The 7,866-nt window shown below is 38.3% G+C and overlaps 2 non-coding genes across 2 annotated transcripts; one reads left to right on the top strand and one right to left on the bottom strand.

The window, feature by feature from the left end:
- Window positions 1–397: 397 nt before the first annotated feature.
- Window positions 398–504, bottom strand: LOC112502197. Its single transcript, XR_003067647.1, has one exon. It is a non-coding gene; the product is annotated as a small nucleolar RNA R71 (small nucleolar RNA).
- Window positions 505–3,484: 2,980 nt separating this feature from the next.
- Window positions 3,485–3,591, top strand: LOC112502196. Its single transcript, XR_003067646.1, has one exon. It is a non-coding gene; the product is annotated as a small nucleolar RNA R71 (small nucleolar RNA).
- Window positions 3,592–7,866: the final 4,275 nt, after the last annotated feature.

Genomic DNA, 7,866 nt, shown 5'->3' with positions numbered 1-7,866 from the left:
AAACATCATTAATCTGGCAAATTCCAAAAATGGAAGGATCATGGACTATGCCATCCCTGATTTTGAGCAAACAAATTTTGGGATAGTCAGGCCACATATGACAGCCCTCTATTTTGAACTAAAATCGATCATGTTTCACATGTTGCAAACAAATGGGCAGTTTACCGGATTACCTTCGAAGGACCCACACTCACATTTGAAATCCTTCATGGAAATCACTTACGCTTTCCTGATCCCTGGAGTGTCTAATGACGCTCTGAGACTCACATTATTTCCATTTTCCTTAAGGGATCGGGCAAAAGCATGGCTTAATTCATTACCACCAGGGCCTGTGTCTTCGTGGAGTAACATGGCTGAAAAATTATCGCGAAAATATTTCGCACCAACCAGGAACGCGAAGTCCAGGAACGAAATCTGCCTTTTTAGACAAATGGACGATGAAGCTGCTCCCGACGCTTGGGAAAGGTTCAAAGAGCTGTTAAGGAGATGCCCACACCATGACATTCCCCACTATATTCAACTCGAGACATTCTACAATGGGTTAAGCCCCATGGCTAAACAGATGCTCGATGCGACTGTAGGAGGAGCCTTTACAGTCAATACCTATAATGAAGGATATGAGATCCTTGAGAAAATTTCTGCAAACAATGGACATTGGGCTGATCCACGTGCCCAACCGCAAAAGAAGACAACATAAATTCATGATGTAGATGCATATATTGCATTAACAGCACAATTCTCTTCCATGGCCAACATACTTAAAAACCTAACTTCTGGCCAAGGAGTGTAGTCAACTGTTACTACACCTATTCCAACAGTCCTTTCAGTGCAATGTGTCTGTTGTGGAGGGGAACACTCTTATGAACTTTTCCCACATAATGTTGAATCTGTAAATTATGTTCATAATAGATCGAATCCCTATACCAACACATACAATGCCAGTTGGAGACAGCAACCAAATTTTTCATGAAATAGTCCAAGTTTGAATCAACCCGTTCATAAGCAACAAGGAAAACTGGTGGGTCGTGGAAACCACAAACACAAACAACAATCAGGACTAAAAGCAAGTATACAAATAGTCCCAATATCTTTTTTCAAGTAATAAAAGTGGTACAAGTACCGGGTTCAAAATTTCACTACTTCTTTCATGATCGGGTTCAATCTCTTTGAGGCTCTATAGACTTGAAGTTTTTTTCATCTAGGATGATCTTATGTTGACATATAGAAGGACTAATCCCTATAAGGTCAACAATGGTCCATCCTATGGCTTTGGTGTGCAACTTCAACATATCTATAAGCTTCTTTTCTTGAAGTAAATCTAGGGTAGATGATATGATGACAGGTAATTTACCTTCCTCTCCTAGATATGCATACTTCAAGTGAGATGGGAGTTGCTTTAACTCCAGATCAGGTTGTGAAATTACAGACGGGGTAAAATTCTTAAGCGCACTATTGTCTAACAACTCAAATGTTGTAGCATCAGATGGGATATCACCTTCTAAATCCTCAACAGTATCATCACCTATCTCAACACTATCCTCCTCCTCTAGCTTACAGGCCTTCCTAACTCCTTCCTCATAACACATTGTCTCAATCTCAGTAATTCCTGAGCATTCCTCTAGGTAATCAGGGTACTTTAAGGAATTAAAGACATTGAATGTGACTTTTTGATCTTGGAGTCTCATGGTTAGCTCTCCCTTTTGGACATCAATCAAGGTTCCACCAATGGCTAGGAAATGTCTTCCTAAGATTATAGGAATATCTTTATCAGCCTCAAAATCTAGGATGATGAAGTCAGCTGGAAAGATGAATTTGTCAACCTGAACTAAGACATCCTCAATCTTATCTTTTGGATAAGCTATGCTTCTATTGGCCAATTGCAAGGTGATAGTGGTGGGTCTAGCTTCTCCTATGCCTAAGGTGTTAAAAACAGACAAGGGCATAAGRTTGATACTAGCTCCTAAATCACACAAAGCTTTACCAATCTCCTTTCCACCTATAGAACAAGGAATAGTGAAACTCCCTGGGTCTTTAAGCTTAGGGGGTATTTTGTTGGTTAGAAGCACACTACATCCTTCGGTAAGAGCTACGGTCTCATATTCGGTTAACTTCTTCTTCTTACTCAAAATATCTTTAAGGAACTTGGCATAGCTGGGCATTTGCTCAATTGCTTCAACAAGGGGTATGTTGATATGCAATGCTTTAAACACTTCCAAAAACTTCTTAAATTGCAATTCTTCCTTTTGGTTCCTTAACCTTTGGGGAAAAGGAACATAAAGAGGAACTGGTTTTATGATGGCTTTGTTTGGTTGTGCTGAGCAAGATGGGTCTAGAGTGCCTAGAGTCTTGGTCTTACTTTCTTGAGGTTCAGATGGGATTACAACTTTGGTTTTTGGACCTGTCATAACCTCATCCTTAATTGGCTTTGTCCTAGTAACTTCTTCAGGGAATAACAAAGGATAGTCCAACTTAGGAGGAACAAAGGTGGTGGTCTCAGGAAGTGGGTTATCCAAAGGTTTAGGTGGACTTTCAGTAACAGGGACTATAGGTGTAGTCTCAGGTTTAGACATAACCTGTTCACTTTCTATTGGTATGGTCTCAGTTAATTCCTTACCACTCCTAAGAGTTACTACCTTCACATGTTCTTTTCCTAGATCTCTCGGGACTTCGGTGTTACTAGGTAATGTACCAAGGGCTCTACTATTCTGATTAAGAGCAAGTTGGCTAACTTGCGTTTCCAGGTTTCTGATGGCAGCACTTTGTTGATTGAACAAAGATTGATTTTGAGTCATCATTTGTTGCTGTGCTTGGGACTGAGCCACCAGTCCTTTTATCATAGCTTCCAAGGAAGATGATGAATCGGACTATGGAGGTGGTTTAGTTTGAAAAGGTGGTTGATTATTTTGAAAATTTTGATGATGGTGATTCTGAGAATTAGAACTGCTTGCATGTTGATGTTGTTGAAAATTAGGGTTTCCTGGCTGCTTATGGATAGGGGGGGTTCAAACTTGGACTATTCCATGAAAAATTTGGGTGATGTCTCCAACTGGCATTGTATGTGTTAGTGTAGGGATTCGATTTGTTATGAACATAATTCATAGATTCAGACTTGTGTGGACACAGTTCATAAGAGTGTTCCCCTCCACAACAGACACATGGCACTGAGAGGGCAGTTGGAATAGGTGATGTAACAGTTGACTGCACTCCTTAGCCAGAAGTTAGATTTTTAAGCATATTGGCCATAGAAGAGAGTTGTGCTGTTAATAGAGTATATGCATCAACATCATGTATTCCTGCTGTCTTCTTTTGCAGTTGAGCACGTGGATCAACCCAATGTCCATTGTTAGCAGAAATTTTTTCTAGGATCTCATATCCTTCATTGTAGGTCATAGCTGTAAAGGCTCCGTCCGCAGTCGCATTGAGCATTTGTTTTGCCATGGGATTTAACCCATTGTAAAACGTCTCGAGTTGAATACAGTATGGGATGCCATGGTGTGGGCATCTCCTTAACAACTCTTTAAACCTTTCCCAAGCGTCAGGAACAGCTTCATCGTCTATTTCTTTAAAAAGACAAATTTCATTCCTGTACTTAGCGTTCCTGGTTGGTGGGAAATATTTTCGCAAAAACTTTTCTGCCATATTACTCCATGAAGGCACAGACCCCGGAGTTAATGAATTGAACCATGCCTTTGCCCCATCCCTTAGAGAAAATGGGAATAAAGTGAGTCTCAAAGCGTCAATAGACACTCCCGAAATCAGGAAAGCATCAGTGATTTCCATAAAGGATTTCAAATGTGAGTGTGGGTCCTCCGAAGGTAATCCGGCAAATTGTCCATTTGTTTGCAGCATGTGAAACATAATCGGTTTTAGTTCAAAATGAAGAGCGGTCATATGCRGYCTAACTATCCCRGAATTTAAWTGCTCAAAATYCGGAATGGCATAGTCCRTGATCCKTCCATTTTTGGAATTTGCCAAATTAATGATATTCGGAGTTTGCTCTCTTGGTTGTTCATTATTTTCCGACTCTGTTTCCTCATTATGATTATTATGGTGGTGGTGTTCTTGCTAAAAATTCGGAAAAGGTGGTATTGTCCCAAAGGCAGGCGGTTGGTTTTCTAAATGTGGAATCTTAGGGATGTTTGGGGGAGGTAACTCCATGTTGGCAGAGATTAGAGCAAAAAATGCTCTTTGAGCTCTCCTTCTTTGGCGAAACGTTCTCTCAATATCGAGATCCAATTCAAAAATTTCTCCGCGATGTCTTCGTGACAAACACTACTTTTAAAAAACTTTAAAACGGGACGAGAAAAATCAAATCTTTTATTTTACTTAAAAGAAAACTTTTAACTAACTCATCCCCGATAATGGCGCCAAAAACTTGGTGGGTCATGGAAACCACAAACACAAACAACAATCAGGACTAAAAGCAAGTATACAAATAGTCCCAATATCGTTTTTCAAGTAATAAAAGTGGTACAAGTACCGGATATCGTCCACAGGGATCRTAGTRAARKTTWAAARRAARKWAARKTWASRGAATGATTTCAGAAGGCGAATTCGAAGACTTTGATTAGAACAGAGTTAACACAACTAAAAACAGGAGATAACAGAATATAAAGCAAGCTAGGGTGTATGACTTTTAGAGTGAGATGTAAAAGTTATTTCCAGTCGACCAATACTATCAAAATGCTACAACATGAAACCATGCTGACAGATTGCTACAACATGCAATCAGTAACAATTGTTTTTACCGATTACGTTGAAGGTATTCCTCTCGGACTTCACCAATGCACTGATATTATAGCTTTTAACCCATATCTCTATGAGGTATCCAGACCAGTGAAAGTGACAAATGGTGTCTTCAAAGTATATGGACAAACAAATCTCTTTGTTAAAAATCACCCTCTCGAGTGGATTCCCATATCATTCAAGTTGACGTGTTCTGAATGGTTCATCTCTGAATCCATTCCACTTTAACACTTCAGAGTGATCAACCCGTCAAGATTAACAACTTAGAAAATACGGACAACAAATCTCTTTGTTAGCAACTCTCTCAAGTCTACTTCCCATATCATCCAAGTTGACGTGCAAACAATGGCTCAGCTTAGAGTCCACGACACTTTAACACTTTCAAAATGATCAACTCGTCAAGAAGTGTCATTGGTTTTATAAAACTTGAAATGAAAAAATAAAACATCGTTGTTACATGAAAGGGTCGACTGTATTTTGGTTTAAAAACTCACCCTTTTCGTCATACACCCGAGCTAATAAAATTAGCTACTCATGACGAAAAGTAAATGACAAGAATTATAAAGTGCGGTAAATAAAGACATAATATAACTATGGAAAGTAAATACGGAATATAAATGACGGAATAATAAAATGCGGAAAGCGTAATAAATAAATGACGGAAATAAAATGCAAGTTAGCGTAAATATATAAAAGACGGAATATAAATAACGATAATATAAATAAATCGATTAAATAAAGCGAGTAAATGGAAAGCGATTAAAGAACTTGAAATGCCAAAAGTTTTGTAATATTAGAAAGCAACTTATTCTCCAAGTAGTTGGGAGAACTACTTGAGAGAAAAGTGTGGATTAGAAGAGAGAGGTGTTGAGGTGTGTTCTAAAACTCCTCCCAACAACCCTTTTTATACTAAGGTTGGAGTGAGGGCAAAATAGTCATTTCACACCTAACTAGTTCAAAAGCAACTAAAAAGTACATATTACAAACTAATATTTAGAAAGGAACTACAATTAGTCTTGTTAAACATCTAGCTAATCAGATCAAAATACAGATGGTTCAACTTTAGGAAGCTTTCATGTGTCTTCCAAAGTCATGTCAATCACCTCCAAGTCTCATCCATTTCTCTATCAGCCATCAGGTCATGCTACCACATTCCTGCAACATCAACCTGCTCTAATCTGTCCAAAATAAGATCAATTTAGACCAAAATCCACTAAAACAAGTTCAACATTCTTCTTAGCATAAAAACAAAGAACATAGATAAAATGACTCAAAGTTGGGATATAAATAGAAAATAACCTATCTAAAAGAGAATAAAAAGGTACTTTACGTACTAAATACTTAGTACGTATCAAAAACCTAATTTTCAACAACAGCAACATGCAAGCAGTTCTAACTCTCAAAATCATCATCACTAGAATTTTCAAAGTAATCAACCACCTTTTCAGAACAAACCACCTCCACAGTCCGAATCATCATCTTCTTTGGAAGCTATGATAAAAGGATTGGTGGCTCAGTCCCAAGCACAGCAGCAAATGATGACTCAAAATCAATCTCTGTTTAATCAACAAAGTGCTGGCATCAGAAACCTGTAAATGCAAGTCAGTCAACTTACCTAGTAACATAGAAGTCCCGAGAGATCTAGGAAAAGAACATGTAAAGGTAGTGACTCTTAGGAGTAGGAAGGAATTAACAGAGACCATACCAAAAGAAAGTGAACAGGTTGTGTCTAAACCTGAGACTATACCCATGGTCCCTGTTATTGAAAATCCACCAAAGCCCCTGGATAACCAACCATCTGAGACCACCACTTTTGTTCTTCCTAAGTCGGACTATACTTTGTTATTCCTAGAGGAAGTTGCTAGGAAAAAGCCAATTAAGGATGAGGTTATAACAAATCCAAAAACCAAGGTTGTAATCCCATTTGAACTTCAAGAAAGTAAGACCAAGAATCTAGGCACTCTGGACCCATCTTGCTCAACACAGTCAAATAAAGCCAATATAAAGCCAGCTCATCTTTATGTTCCTTTCCCCCAAAGGTTAAGGAATCAAAAGGAAGAACTGCAATTCAACAAGTTTTTGGAAGTGTTTAAAGCATTGCACATCAACATACCTCTTGTTGAAGAAATTGAGCAAATGTCTAGTTATGCCAAGTTCTTTAAAGACATTTTGAGTAAGAAAAAGAAGCTAACCGAATATGAGACCGTAGCTCTTACCGAAGAATGTAGTTCTCTTCTAACCAACAAAATACCTCCTAAGCTTAAAGACCCATGAAGTTTCACTATTCCTTGTTCTATAGGAGTAAGGGATATTGGAAAAGTTTTGTGTGATTTAGGTACTAGTATCAATCTTATGCCCTTGTCTGTTTTTAACACCTTAGGCATAGAAGGGACTAGACCCACCACTATCACCCTGTAATTAGCCAGTATAACCATTGCTTATCCAAAAGGTAAGATTGAGGATGTCTTAGTTCAGGTTGACAAATTCATATTTCCAGCTGATTTCATCATTCTAGATTTTGAGGCTGATAAGGATATTCCCATCATCTTAGGAAGACCTTTCTTAGCCACCGCGGAACTTTGATTGATGTCCAAAAAGGAGAGCTAACTATGAGGCTTCAAGACCAGAAAGTCACATACTCACATTCAATGTCTTTAACTCCTTAAAATACCCTGATTACTTGGAGGAATGCTTGGAAATTACTGAGATAGAGACATTATGCCATGAGGAAGGAGTTAGAAAGGCATGTAAGTTAGAAGAAGAGGATAATGTTGAGATAGGTGATGAGACTATTGAGGATTTAGAAGGTGATGTCCCATCTGAAGCTGCAACATTTGAGTTGCTGGATAATAGCGAACTCAAGAATTTTACCCCATCCATAATTTCACCACCTGATCTGGAGTTAAAGCAACTCCCATCTTATTTAAAGTATGCATTTCTAGGAGAAGAAGGTAAATTACCTGTCATCATATCATCTACCCTAAACTTACATCAAGAAAAGAAGTTGATAGATATGTTGAAGTTGCACACAGAAGCTATAGGATGGACCATTGCTGACCTTAAGGGGATTAGTCCTTCTATTTTTCAACATAAGATCATCCTAGATGAAAAGAACTTCAA

Source organism: Cynara cardunculus, unplaced genomic scaffold, assembly GCF_001531365.2.
Source record: "Cynara cardunculus var. scolymus isolate 2C unplaced genomic scaffold, CcrdV1 Un_Scaffold_1059, whole genome shotgun sequence".
Classification (NCBI taxonomy): Eukaryota; Viridiplantae; Streptophyta; class Magnoliopsida; order Asterales; family Asteraceae; genus Cynara; species Cynara cardunculus.
This window is presented reverse-complemented; position numbering and strand designations above follow the sequence as displayed.